Source organism: Mus caroli, unplaced genomic scaffold (assembly GCF_978045245.1).
Source record: "Mus caroli unplaced genomic scaffold, Mus_caroli_1 scaffold_16, whole genome shotgun sequence".
In the NCBI taxonomy this organism is placed as follows: domain Eukaryota; kingdom Metazoa; phylum Chordata; class Mammalia; order Rodentia; family Muridae; genus Mus; species Mus caroli.
In genome coordinates, this window is record NW_028227271.1 from 81412774 (window position 1) to 81427893 (window position 15120).

At 37.9% G+C, this 15120-nt stretch overlaps 1 protein-coding gene across 3 annotated transcripts in view; it reads right to left on the minus strand.

The window, feature by feature from the left end:
* Cdh18 (cadherin 18) overlaps nucleotides 1–15120 on the minus strand; it is a 917427-nt gene that overhangs the window by 416933 nt on the left and 485374 nt on the right. Inside the window, exon 1 of one of the 3 annotated variants that reach the window (XM_021183199.3) lies at nucleotides 12555–12686. The exons of the other annotated variants lie outside the window; for them this stretch is intronic. The gene's annotated coding sequence lies outside the window, so the exon portion shown is untranslated. Of the gene's footprint in view, nucleotides 1–12554; nucleotides 12687–15120 lie in introns of those variants that run through there. 3 annotated transcript variants of the gene reach the window in all.

Below are 15120 nucleotides of genomic sequence, written 5' to 3' on the forward strand. Positions count from 1 at the left end.
CTCCATGGTTTGTCTTTGAAGACACCTGTGACCACATCACACTTATTGACTTCACTCCACATCACCCACTGCTTATGTCCTCTAGTTAATGGACATATTCTGCCTTTCCTATAACAGAATATAATTACAGAGTTCAATAGTCTCCTAGCACACTGAGCTTCCATATAGTCACACACAAACAGCTCATAATATTTATTGTTAGAAGCATTGCCGTGATTCATTTAATAATACTCAATTTTAGAAACAGCATCACTTAAATGGCTGTTTGTCTGAAATCTTGACACAGAAAAAAGCAGTAAAAGCCTAGCTGAATCAACCAGTTTTAGGGTCATTGAGAGGTTCTGTCTCAAAATATAAGGAATAATAAGTGAGGGGGACACTAGTTGAACTTGCTTCCATATGCATATGTCCATCACAGAGTCATACACACACACACACACACACACACACACACACACAATCCCAAAACAAGAAAAAAGATTAAAAAATGAGTGGGACTATGTGTATGATGTCCTATGATGTTTGATGGTGGGCTTGGTGTTTATGTATCTAATACTTTATGAAAGAATTTTTTAATTTGCTATGCGTTTCATTGAATATTTTTGTAACCTTAATAAGTCTAGTTACCTTGTGCATTTGCATAAATATCACTTTTACAACTACAGTCATTTTTCCCACCTTGCTGCTGAAACTGCAGATTTACATCTCAGTTTTTAATGGTTTCTCTGGCTTGTCAATGTCTAGGCATAAATCATATCATATGTAAAACTGGGAAGTTAAATGTTCACCATCTTAATCAGACTATTAAGGGAGGAAAGTTTTCATAACTGATGCAGATGTTTTCATTATGTTCATTGTTGAATTAAAATTTTCAAAAAGTTAGGACTAACTGAGATAAATTTCATGGCATAACCTAGTCATATACAAACTGCAAAAATCAAGAAATATCACTCTATGTATATTAGAAGACAAATCTTACATTATGTAAACACATATACATACACCTACATACACAGGTAATTACAGCTTTTTCTTGTGGACTTCTGTGTTTTATTTGACACCTAGAAACTTCCAGAGCTATGCACTTGAGAGGCTGAGAATATAGAATTAACAATTTGAGGAACAGGAATTCAAGTAAGTGCAACTATGCCTCAAAAGGATCCCTTTGTGTCAAGATGATGGCAAAGGCTTTTAATGCCAGCAAGAAGGAGGCAGAGGCAGTCAGATTTCTATGATTTCCAGGCCAACCTACGATAAACATATCCATTACTGTGCAATAAAACATTTATATTTAATTTAAATTATCACAATATAGCTAATTTAATAAAAATGGTACTAAGGCACTTAAGTGTTTTCTTTTAAATTAGAGCAACGACTATGTCATTCAAAGCAATACATTCTTAACTCCTTTCTGCACTTGTTCTGTGCTGCTCTGACAGTATACATAAGAATGGGAAATCTGCACAGAACAGAGATTTCTGTTCTCACTGTTCTGGACAGTGGCAAGTCCAAGATCATGGTGCTGCGTTTGATAAGGGCTTTCTGGATCTGGACTACCAAAGAGAAGAGAAGACTGAATTTACTCTTGGGAGCTGGTTTTGGAGTGTATTTATTTTATCCATGAGAATAGTAACCCTCCCTTGCTGATTGAAGAGCTTCCTAATAGATTCAAATTTTATTTGTGTGTAGATATATCTATGAATGTCTGAGTGTGAATGTATTTATGGTGGTCTGAGAACAATTTTACTGTCATTCCCCAGGCGTCATTTGACTATCGTTCTCATGTTTAGATGGAGTTCTCTAACTGGTATGAAATCCAGTAAATAGGCAAAGCTGGCTGACCATCAGATCCCAGGTTTATGTCTCTCCAACACTCTCTGCACTCATTACAGATGCATCTAGCTATGTAACTACACCTGTATCGGTCTCTGTCTGTCTCTGTCTCTGTTTTTCTCTCTGTCTCTCCTGCAACCCCCTCCCTCTCCCTCCCTTTCCCCCTCCCCCTCCCCCTCTCCATCTCCCTCCCCCTCCCCCTCTGTGTGTGTGTGTGTGTGTGTGTGTGTGTGTGTGTGTGTGTGTTTGTGTGTGTGATGATCCTGGAAATCAAACTCAGGTATGAACAATTCAGTTCAAATACTGATTGTACTTGACTGTAGATTCTACCATCTAATAATGTCTACTGATGTTTAAACCCTAGCATAGAACAATGAAAAAATATAAATCCAGTGAGAGAGAGAGAGAGAGAGAGAGAGAGAGAGAGAGATGACTGATAATGTCACTGTTTCATGTATGTTGTCATTTATATAGACATTCCTTTTTCAAAATTCAGGATTTTTTTTTTTTTTAAGAATCTCTTCCTGAAAGTCATCTTGTCTACTCAGAATATAATTGAATGGTTTGAAGCCACACAGGTTAGCAGTTTGCTCTGCAGTTGTTCTGAAAGCCAGGAGTAATAGACACCATATGTCCTGGCGTCTCTACAGTCTCCTTTGCTTAGTTTCCATAAGTGATCATTTTTTTCAAGATGAGTGAAATTTATTGAATTCATGTTACATTTTTCTTCTTCAAAAGTAGACTTTTTATTTGGTTTCTAACATATGAAGATGTACCATCTAAACTGAAATTAAAAGTGACTTTTTGGGAAGTGTATCTCCACATAAAAATTTTTTTTAAAAAGCTAAAATAATAATCTTAAAAATATGAGTGTCCTGCACTGCCACCTGATGCCATGGTGTTGTCTGGGTTTGTATTCCAACTGCATCTGTGTTCTGTGTTGATATCTGTGGCCCATGTTGCCACCTAGTGTCATATGAATGTACACAGTCTGTGCTGCCAAGCGAAGCCATGGGCTTTGCAGCTGCACTGGCCACATGGTCTGACTGTCCTGCCCTACCACGTGAGCCCATGGTGATGTCCTATGTCTGTAATGTCCTGTGAGACCTGTGATGGTGTCCATGCTCCCTGAAGTAGCAGAGAGTCATTTTGACGTCTGTGGTCTGAATGGCCACTGGAGACCAGGCTGAGCTCCATAGCACGTGCTGATCTTAGAGACTGTAGACTGTGCTGTCTTCAGAAACCATGTGTAAGTAAGTCTGTGACCCACATTCCTGCTGACTGTAAATGCCAAGGGAGCTACATTTGCCATGGTGCTGATGACTATAGACTCTCAGGTGTTAATAGAGACATAAGAGGCTTCTGGGACAAACCCTGTGACTGTCCCTCCCCAAAAATGTAACAGCCTAAACAAAAAGCTATTGAAGAGAACTCTTAAAAATTGTTATAAGGATGCTAAAGTGCACCTCTCCACAGTTGATGGCTTCTGCCAGGAGTGCAGGAGGGGTGGGATCAGACTTGCTGTTTTGTTTTTTTTAAGGGCTGGAGTTTCACCTTGCTCCTGTGAGTATGTGGGCAATGCAAATTGGACTTGTTTTTCTTTTTATCTTTCCTTCTTTCTTTCTTCTTTCCCTCCTTCCTTTCTTCTTTCCCCTCTCTCTCCTTCCATTCCATTCTACCTCCCTATTTTTCCCCCTCCTCGTCCTCGTCCTCGTCCTAGGTCCTCCTCCTCCTCCTCCTCCTCCTCCTCCTTCGTTTTATTGTGAGGAGGGCAGGGAGGGCAGGTCACAAGGGTTGGGGGCAGACCTGAGAGGATTGGGAAGTGAAAGAGCTCAGAGTTCATGGTGTGACATTCCCACCAGACTTCATACTCCAGAAACGCATTATCTGACTTGGTCAAGTTCCTGACTGTTTTCCTAAATTCTGAGCGCTCATTTCCCCTGGTTTCTTTCTTTTCCTCCATGTTTTCCCTTGTGATTTACATTTTTTTTCTCTTCAATATTCCCATTCTTCCTTTTAACTGCATTCTCCTACCCATGACTTCCTGTCCAGTGCCTTAACACACAAATCTTGTGTGCTCCTGTTTTGCCTCCAGGGACACACAGGATGCCATCCTGGACATCTCATAATTTAATTTAAAAAGTAAACAGTTTTGGCTTCCTCTCTCCTTTCTGTTCTTATTGTAAAACTTGCATATCCTCAATACTAGATTAGTTACATTTTTCTTGTTCAGGACATGAAATTGTTATTGTTAGTCTTTCTCCATCATCAGTTGCATATCTCTTTTTAATACATCAAATCAAGTGAGCTTTGTTATTTGTATAAATATAGAATCCAACCTTTCTCTGTTTCTCCAGTGTCACTGGGCTGTTAGGTACCATCATTGCATCTCAGAAATCACGATATATCTGTCCCTTGCTCTTGTTTTTGTCCTTGTCCCTCTACAGGCTAACTTTGGCAGAATCTTCCGAGTTTATTGTTGAAATACATGACAGATAATGTCACTTTTCTGTTCCAAACCTAGCTTTTGCTATCCTGACTGCCCTACGAAAACTCTAAAATCCTTTCAGGTATCTTCCAGACCAGCGCTTGTGGTGTCTGTTACTGTTTAACTGGGTTTCACTTTGTCATCTGAGGTTCTTTCATTCATCTATAACCAGATGTCTCAATGGGGAAAAGAAGAAACACATTTTCTCTCAGTTAAGAAATGTGAGCATCTAAGATTCAGCTCCAGGAAAAGAGAGCGAGAAACCAATTACTGAATGCTTGCTTTGTTGTGATTTCAATTTTGTTGCTTAGATTTGTTTATTTTATCTGTTGTCTTTGAGACAAGATTCCAGTACATAGTCCAGGCTGGCCTCAAACACACAGTCCTTCTATCTCACCCTACCAATTTTGAGATTATAGGCTTGCACCTATAATCACACAGATACCACAAAAGCCTCAAAGGAGAACCTTAATGCATTCATTATTCATAGATGTAGACCTAAAATCCTCATATTCCATCCTGTTTCTCTCTATTTTTTTTTCTTTTAGGAATTAAGTCTTTAATGCATTAACTTTGAGGACACTTTCATTCTTTATATCTGCAACAGTATCATCACCTCTGCTGTCCTGTCTCAACTTTCAACATAGCAGGTGTCCCTTCCCCAGAGGACTTTTGCATTTCTTACTTTTGTATTTCTCCCTGCACTCTTGCTCCATAAAAATTACCATTATTCATAGTCACAGTTCTCCCTAGACTTTTTAAAAAGTATTATTCTCAGCAAAGGCTTCTTAGCCATAGTAGTTAAAATACCAAGCCACCATCTACCTCTTTAAACATGTGCTTCCATATTACTCTTAGATCTTCGTCTTAATATATTTTTTCTAGAAACTGCAAAATTCTCATTACAGTCTTATTTACAACTCTCATTAGACCTCAACTTATTTAACAAGAGACATAAATTTATAACTTAATATGTAGTATAATAAAATTTAAGTTAATATAGAGTAGGTTTTGATTTGTTTCTGGAAATATAATTAATTTCTTCAGGAAGAAATTAGTCAACAAAATAGGAGATTGTAAGTGTTGAGAATCTGGTCTTCTTGTCAATCTTAGGCACATAGTTGTCTTTAACTATGCAGAGTTTAAAAGAAGCAACCGCCGGGCGTGGTGGCACACACCTTTAATCCCAGCACTCAGGAGGCAGAGGCAGGCGGATTTCTGAGTTCGAGGCCAGCCTGGTCTACAGAGTGAGTGCCAGGACAGCCAGGGCTACACAGAGAAACCCTGTCTCAAAAACCCAAAAAAAAAAAAAAAAGAAGCAACCACCCAAGAACAAAATATTCAAAAAGGACAAAAAATACAAATGACCAAGTTTTCATTGTGTATATTGTCGTTATTCATTAAAATTGTGTCATATTTACTACAGGCAAACATAGTTAATTGTATATGCTTAAAAAGTAAAACTAATTCATAAAGTTGGATTGAGAGAAACATAATTATTTCGATTCATTTATGAACCCAACATGTACTTGTTGAAATGGTGTTTATATCTCAATGCATAAAATACATATTAAGTGTAAATTTCTATTTTAATTTTTTATATATTTATCATTAATTATATTTATTCAAACTTAAATTAGCTTTATTCATAGTGCCTTCTCTTTTATATTTTGGCTTGCTTTTTTGGGAGGGGTGTTTGGTGGCTAGGTTTTGGCATTCTTCTGTTAGGGGTTTTAGGCTTGGTTTTGTGTTTTAGAAAGGGGCTCACTCTGTAGTCCAGATTCACGATGACTTCATAGCAATCCACCTGTGTAGGTCTCAAGTAATCTGTGGTTACAGGGATGAGGCACCATGACTGGTTCTAGAGCCTGCATATAAGGGAAGGTAGTTTTCCTTTTGTGGAAAGACATAGCATATTATGTTTAAAAGAAAAGTAAAATAATTCTATTTCTACCGACATCAAATGTTACTAATAATTTCATCAAAACCATACTACTTTTGCTTCAGTGTTATTAATAAAAGTCAAATAGTTAAATAGTGTTAGGAATATCTATAAAAATCATCATCTTTGTGTTCAAACTTTGATGTATTTATTTAAAATAATGTTGATATCAAGTAGATTGAGAATAATTGTATTAAGTAAACTTTCAACATCTTCAAATTGACTTCCATAAGAGAGACATATCAGCATACATTAGTTTAAACTTTCAAAGGTGATTTGAAAATACTTCCATTTATAATTGAAATAACTGTTGTAATTCCCTCTACTGGTGAAAGCAGGAAAACTGAAAATGTCTTTTTTTTTTAAAACCAGCACTTGCATTGACTGCATCCTTTGCAAGCTATCGGTACGATCTTGAATTACCAATCTTATTATTGAAAATGGTCTCCTATGTATTTTAATAAACAATTTGATTGAATATTTTTGGTCATCATACATTATTCAATTTGCCACTTTTACCAAGAACTTTCCTAAATCATTGTAGCCCAGCAATGCAGAAATCTACACATCACAACTTTCTTTACACAGAAGCAGTATCTGTGCATGCTAGGAGAGAGCGGAACAATGGTTATTTCTACAGTCACTTAACCTGGATGTTCACCTGCTCACTTTCCTGTAGATATGGTCTTAGCTCATTCACAGACTAAATCAAAACATTTTAAGCATTGATAGGCATGTTAAATTATTTATCTTTAATGCCATTTCATCTAATATCTAGTAAAATATTTTAATGGGTAATTTGGTAAATATTGATAATATAACTATCCAATAATATGGAGGAATAAAATACCCGATAATAAACATATTAGAAATATCCACCAATCTAAAGATACTCTAACAATGAAAAAAACAAACAAACAAAAAAAAACCAAAACTGTTAGCTAGCTACTTTATGTCTCCAATTGAGCCAAAATCATTTATGTTGGGGTGTTAGCCCTCTTTTGAGTTGTTGGCCAGGGATGACCAAATCTACTCCAAATGTACAGTCTATTGCTGTTGCACTTGGTTACCCATCAAAGATGAAAATGAAATCTTCAGTGGGGAAGACATCATGCACAGCAGAAACATCTAGCTCAGAAACACCTGAGCTAGAACTTTCATGAATGCCCCTGCCTGAGGACTCAGTTAAGGAAATCTGAAAGCACCATGAAATCTTCCACAGGAGGCAGGCAAACAACAGTTCTACCAATGTATAATTTTCTTGAACTACATCAACAATCAGCGGGGCAGGATAACCCTTATGGTGCAGTAGTGGTAATGCATACTTCGGCAGTAACCAAGAGGTTTGTTTAAATTGGTTTTAAGAGTTTCTCAACAAGAGAGAATACATTCCTGATATTGGAAACGTAACTATGTAATGTGTCATGGAGTCATGATAATTGGCAAAGAATTTACACGCCCCCCCCATTTATTAAACCAGCTTATACCTTACCCTAGCTAGTATAAATATTTGTCCTTGTATCCACAAGTAAATATAACCCTGACCTCTCATCAAGGAAACTTCATTTTGCAACAGACAAAGATTGATACAGAAAACCACACAAATCAGTATACAGAATTGTGGAGCTCTGAACCAATGAATACATCTACAAAACATTACCATACCAGAGGACACTTTAGAGAGGAAGCAGAAAGATTGTAAGAGACAGTGGATCATGAATTTCCTGTGAGGTCATGCCTGCTCGTAATGTTATAATCTATACCCATAACGTCCCAGCATCATGATGCCCAAACATGCACCAAACAAAGACAGTCCCAATGGTCGTGACAAACTGGATGAGGAAAGTCTATGAGCCTCAAGCCTAAGCAAAGAACTATAGGTAAGTTTAAATTTGGGAAAAGGGTGGTGTTCTTCTCCAGTGAAGAGCACAATAACTCTTTGTCCTGTGTACCAAGTGGTTAGCCCTGAAGATGTACATATAATTCACATTATATGGGATATATGCAGAGTCTAGGTATACATATGCAATATGCATGCAAGTAAAAAGAAGTCAGGCATTTGTAGGGGAGTGAGGATGAAGTATATATAATTGCTTGGATCAAGAAAGGGCAGGGAGAAATATAATTACATTATAAACTGAAAAGTTAAAGACAACCTCAATAAAATGGTCATTTATAATGCCTAGTCGTAAAGAGACGCAGGGCTTTCAGTAATCAATACACGTATATTTTAGTTATAGTTATAGATATTTATGTATAACTACATTAATCTATCCTTTCAGGAATAATACAAAGAATATCTGATTTAGCAATGAAAGTTTCTTTTTCTGTGAGTGTGTAGCCTAGTTGAATGTGTATGTGCAAGTTTGTCTGTATATGGGGACGTATATGTGTGCATGTTTGCAAGCACGTGCACACTCATGGATGTGAAGGCCTGAAAGTTGATACTAAGTATTTCCCTCACATTCTCTCTAATTTACATATGGAGAAAGGGTCTCTCGACCTACATCTTGCAAACTTTGGTTAGATTAACTATATCCTCTATCTCTATATCTAAGAGCTAATATTACAAACAGCCACCACACTGACTACACATTTGTATAAGGGCCTTTGAGACCCAAATCCAAACATTCATTCTCATTTAGTGATCTTTCTCCCAAGTTTTCAATGGTTTCCTTTAAGAAGTAAATGCCATGTCACATAGGGCTCTTTAGCCTGTTTGAGTGTGGTTTGTAAGAAAGTACAAATATAAAACAAGTGGAAATGTATCTGTGAATCTAAGTTACAAATTTCATAGCAAAGTTGTGCCTTAAGAGCTACATTTGAAGAGAAAATACTAAGCCAACTTGTGGGTGAATTTTACAAACCATAGAGCTTGAAGACAGCATCCTGAATCAATATTAAGCAAACAAATCACCAAAGCCACTGATTCTATGATAATTTAGCAACATTTGATCTTTATAAATTGATCTTTACAAATACAACCAACAATATCATTTAGCATGTTTGATTTGTATCCTACCACTGCTCCTGTTGCAAATGGAAAAAAAAATATGTTGACAAAGAGTTTTTATGCACTACAGTGCTTCCTGTCTATTTCCAAGCTCTGCCCAAACTTCAAATCATGAGACTCCATATTATGGAGCATATCCAGCATGCTACTCATAACAACCAATAAAAAGCTATCATTGTAAATAAATGTGCTATCCTATTATCTCAGTGGTTAGAATGTCAAAAGTATACCAAGCACTCAGAACTACTAGACTGAGCATCTTCTAAATGCACACGTACTGAATATCACTTCCCAAACAATGAAAATGTAAAACAGAAAATTCATACTTCCATGTATATATTATTTCATTAATGGGACATTGTTACAATAAAGATAATATTAATAGATATTGCAAGCCCAACATGTGAACCTTTTGTTGGTGTTCTTCTCCACTCCTACTGTGATTTAGGATATGTATTACTGTGTCAGATTTTCAATTAATAGAAAAAATAAGGATGTGGTCATTACCGTGTGTTACAATAATGTGGAAGGACCTATTGAAAGTTTACAACTTGAGATCCATTCAATTTCAAAGTAATATGAGAATTCATGGGCAGTGCACACAAACTGATACACACATGGATAGGTGTCTACTTCATTGGCATGCTTATGACTATTTTGTAAACATACCCTTCACTATTGTAAGTGTAGTAATTCACCATGAGAGAGTGATGTTTTCCTCCACACCTTACTGTAAAGTTAACAATATAAGGAGCTGCTACTTCTGGTTGCCTAACCTTTAGCAAAATGATCCTTGAATTTAATGTTTAGAGATCAAAGAGATTGCTACACTGACTGCAAAGATCAGGGCATCTCTCTACCCTAGCAAGAAATAACATCCAAATATCAATAGAACCAACATCCAAAAGTCCTAACCCAGAATACAGTCTTTAGGCATGAACACCTGAATGAAGATAGAGAATTAAGCAAATTGAAAAGTTTGCTGTGGTATTGTCTTTAGTAAGTAAAAAAAATATATAATACACACAATGTTTATATCTAAATGTTGGGATAGTTTTTGAAGGACTATACTGCATCAGTCAACTGATTCAGCACAACTGAATATTTATCTTCACCATTTTCAATGTGCTACAGTGTACATGTGTGTTTACATGTCACAACACCAATGTCAGAAAAATTAAAGGGATAGTTCCAACTCTTGACCAGCCATAAGTCAATTCAGAAAGGAAGCAAACACTTCTAAAAATGCAGTTTACATTCATTGTGCCAGCAAGACAGAGGCATAGCCTAATAATGGTATTTCTACGATCCAATGGAATCAAACACATTATATACATAGAATACACTTTGTTTAAAATGTCATAATATTGTAAACCACATCTCATCCTCCCATATCCATTTTGACAAAAGTCATAGGAATAATGATAATTACCAGATTCTACCATAGGAAACCTCTGCAGGTATTAGGAGCTCTTGTCTCTGCTTGTGACTTCTGTAGCTAATTCTATCCAGGGTGCAGCAGTCAGGGTTTTAAGTAGAGTTCCCTATCACAGTCTCTCTACTGCCTCATTCTGCTTTGCTATTGGTTTACCTTCTGCTGGACCTTTCTGCTGCATTTGAAACAGCTTACTCTCATTTTGCACGATTCCCTGTTTTCAGGCCAGCAATCAATATTAGCTATTAGTATCATTTTTCTATTTGCTTTCTTAAGTTAGCTATCTGTGTTGAAAAACAGTAGAACTATATAATGCATAAAGTGATTATTGACCAAAGCCTGTTTAGCGCATGCCTTGTAGAAGGAATGAATTGGGTGACAGACACTAGGTTAATTCACTGGCTGTAAATATAGAATCAAACATATACCAGGAAGCTTGAAACAAAACTGCAATAATAATTGGTGCTGGACCAGAACGCTACAGAATGGGCTCCCTTCTAGCATTACATTCTGTCTCCTCCTCCCACACATCACAAGGTATGCACAAGATCTTCTCTGGGTTTCAAACTCTTAATTCAGGACTGAATATGTTCTCTGAGGAGATTATATCCTCAGACAGAGAATGGTGATTGCAGAAGGATAGCCTCCTGCTTTTAACATCTGTGGGTGATCTCAGAGAGGTAGAAAAAGGTTGGAAAATGCAAGGAGCGCATACAGTTAGGTTTTTGGCTGCATAACAAAATTTTTCTCTGATCTGTCTCTGGACTCACAGCAGGCATGCCATCACCTGAGCAAACCAAAAAGCACAGTATTTTTTTTTTCCTAAGAATTTTATTTGAGAAATCACAAGGACCACTTATCTTGACAAGGCAACTGACATGAGGTAAGGATATTTTAACAACCCTAACTAATAAGATTCTGTTTTCACCTGTTAACACATGAAAGCTTTGCTTGGCTACACATCTTCATGCACAGCACACTCACAGACAAGAATGGAAGCTATTTACCTTGATTGTCAGATGTGGAAACAAAGACGAAATTAGATGAATGTACACTCAGAACAGAACAAGGTTGGCAAGTTAAGGCACTGACTGAGAGTTAACAAACACACAGAGACACTAAATAAACTAGCTAGTGCTCCAGGAGCCAGCGGGCTTCTCTGCCTGCATCATTACTGTGCCTTTGGTAAAAACATAAAAGTTTCACCTTAGGTTTTCATAAACATCTATGAAAACAGCTTGGGAAGGAAAAATTAAAAAAAAAAGGAAAAAAATAAGAAATTTCTCAAAATCCAAGAGAACAAAAGCAAAACAAGACAAAATTGTTCATCTTGCAGCAGTTTCAGTGTGCAGATGCCTTGTCATTTTACAGGATACTGGAAAGACCATAATTAAAAAGCACCATGTAAAATCCAATTGCAAAATCCCGGTTTGAGTCGGACCACGCTGATCTCACTTTTTTCAGACTGACATAAATGCCTCTGAATTGGATGCCCTCAGTATTCAAATGTTCTGGCAGAGTCCCCTTCCAACTTCTTCAGGGACAGAGCAGTTAACACACACGCTCATCCTCAGAACCGCACATCCACAGAACACACGGAACCAGCTGGATTGGAAGCACCACATTCCATAGGCTCTATAGCAGCATTCCGGCATGAGAAACACAAATTTATACTAGCGGCAAGGCTGCCGGCTGCAACTTTCCCATTAGCACAGCATCTTGTGAAAAGCATCCAGGAGGAAGATTTCACCAATGCTGTTTCACTCCGAACTGGGTAAGCAGCCCCATTGTACAAAAATATTAATGTCACGACAGAGTAAAGTGTGATGTATTGAAACCTTACCTTGGCTGACTTGCCCTAACTGCTGGAAAGGAACTTAATTTATGAGAAGCAGAGGGGGCACTTTCTCAGAGCTCTGGGCACTGCTGCTCGCGGTCCTCCGAGAGCCCAGGCTCCGGCTCCGCACCTCCAGCCCCAGGCTCCCAGGCTGGGTCTCTGCAGCTCCCGAGCGCGTCTCTGATTGGCTGGCAGCTCGTGTCGGCCTGCTGCTCAGCTCGGCTCTCGCAGTCTCTCCTCCTTCCTCCCTGACTCTCCCTCTACTCCCTTCCCCTTTTGCTTCCTTCTCCCCCACCCCAACGTACATACTTTTGGGGCTGCACAAATACCCTTTTGGTCCCATAGACAAGGTCACACAGAAAGCAATAAGGTTAATAAGAATCACACACACACACACACACAAACAAAACAAAAATCTTGTGTTCTTCAAAAATGACAGCCAGTACGGACGCAGGACACAGGAGTAGGTGACAGTTTAGACCAGCAGTACTCTGCGGGGGATGGGAAAGTAGGGGCCAAGCATGGGATGACTGTCAGATGGAATGGGAGTATACATCAGAAGGGAAAGAGCAAAGGCAGGCAGGGCAAGCGCTGATGTGGCAAGCTGGTAATAAATTTTCATATTTCCGTGCAAAGTCGTCACAGCCTGCTAAACATCCAACTGCTGGCTCATTCATCAGCGATCCCTAGTATAGAGGAAGTCCAGCGATTTAGCCTGAGAGATGCCCTTTCATACCGTGTCCCAAGTACTCAAGGCGTGTAGGGTTTATATTAGATGGAGCTTCCTCTTGGAGGTCAGCATTATATTTCTGAAGATGAATGGTACTGCAGTGCCTTCCCTGCCTCTTGCTAGTGCCAGAAGAACTAAGCCATGCATGAACCTCTCACCTCTTCTGACTCCTGAATAAATTACAACGTTTTGTAATGTACACAGCTTATGATAACAGGGATTTCAGGCCTGACTGGCTGTTTTCAAAATTGATGTGAGCAGCTGAGGCAGCTTCAGTACTTTCTCCCAGCAGGAAGTCACGCACACTCACCCATCAATATCATCCTGCATCTCACTTGAAGCATCATAGTAAACAAGTGTGGGTGTTTTTCGAAATGGAACGACTACTCCAAGGGTCTCATGACAGGGATATCAACACTCATAAGGGATTCTCATTGGTTGCCGACACCAAGAAAATAGCATTCCTTTGGATACATAGTTGCTAAAACTACCAAAGCCCCTTTTGAATGCATACCAGAGGAAAAACTCTCCGGTTGAAAAGAGGTAGTGTTAACAGGGTGCAGATTTGCTAATGTGCAAAACAGATGTGAGCTTTAGCATCAAGGTTGGGATTTTTCTCATGATGCTGCTATAGATGAATAGAGCATACAGCATAACTCACTCTCAACGTATTTCTTCAAAATTTGAAAATATTCGTTTTCCCAAACATGTGTGTGTGTGTGTGTGTGTGTGTGTGTGTGTGTGTGTGTGTGTGTGTGTGAAAAAATCAGTAAGATACCCAGGCATTTATTCATAAATCATGGTAAAAGTTTGACAAAGGTTACTTAACTTGTAACATCCCGTTCTTATTTGGTCTTTTTCTACTTTGAGAAAGGTCATTTGAGAAGATAAGGTAAGTGGTTTTTCTTTTAAAGTGCAGCAGAGGGAATGTTTAGAATCAACTACTTATATTTGGCTGTCTTTATTTCATGGGAGTATTGAAGAGTAGAACTATTTCAGTTGGTTTGGGGGTTGATATTTTGAAAGGAACAAACAGAAATAGTGCTGGAATTGAATTACCTCTTGTGAAAGAATTGCACATTGAAGTTGCACTACAAAACATGTAACAAGTCAATTAAAATTTGGAAGTCACCAACATTTGAACTGTTAGGGAAAAGTAGAACAGGAACAACAGTGTCAGAATAATGAGCCAATGTTCTCTCAGGTTTTATTTATTCTCTCCCTTGTGGCTCCCAATACAAATGAAGGATTTCTATACATGGTGTCCTAATTTACTTTAAAATAATATTTCATAAAAATTTGAGATTATAATATAATTACACTATTTTATCTTTACATATCCTCCCTTCATATATATATAGTTTTTTTCTTGCTCTCTTTCAAATCCATGGCCTCTTTTTTCCCCACTAATTTCTGATACACACACACACACCCAAACACACACATCATGTAGATGTATCATATATAGTTAAATATATAAGTAGAATCTGATCAGTCTATATGTTACTTTGATTGTCTGATCAACCTACAAATATACATAGAAGTAGAATTATATGTTAATCCATTTTTTCTTATTTAAAGGAATATTGAAAAGAGGATGCAGCTCATAATTGTTCCTGTCTGAAAGAATTACAAGGATGGACAAGGAGAGGACAAAGGACAAAGAAGATCCAGCGACAGGCCCAAAGTGTAAGGAGGCACTGGTGATTGAGGGAGAAGTAGTTTTGATGAGTAAAAAGGATAGGAAGGTGAGCATTTGGTCTCAAAGCAGTTGTGTAGTTTAATTTTAGCATTGTATACTATAGCATCCTCAGGAGAAGACTAACTCTGCTTATTACATCA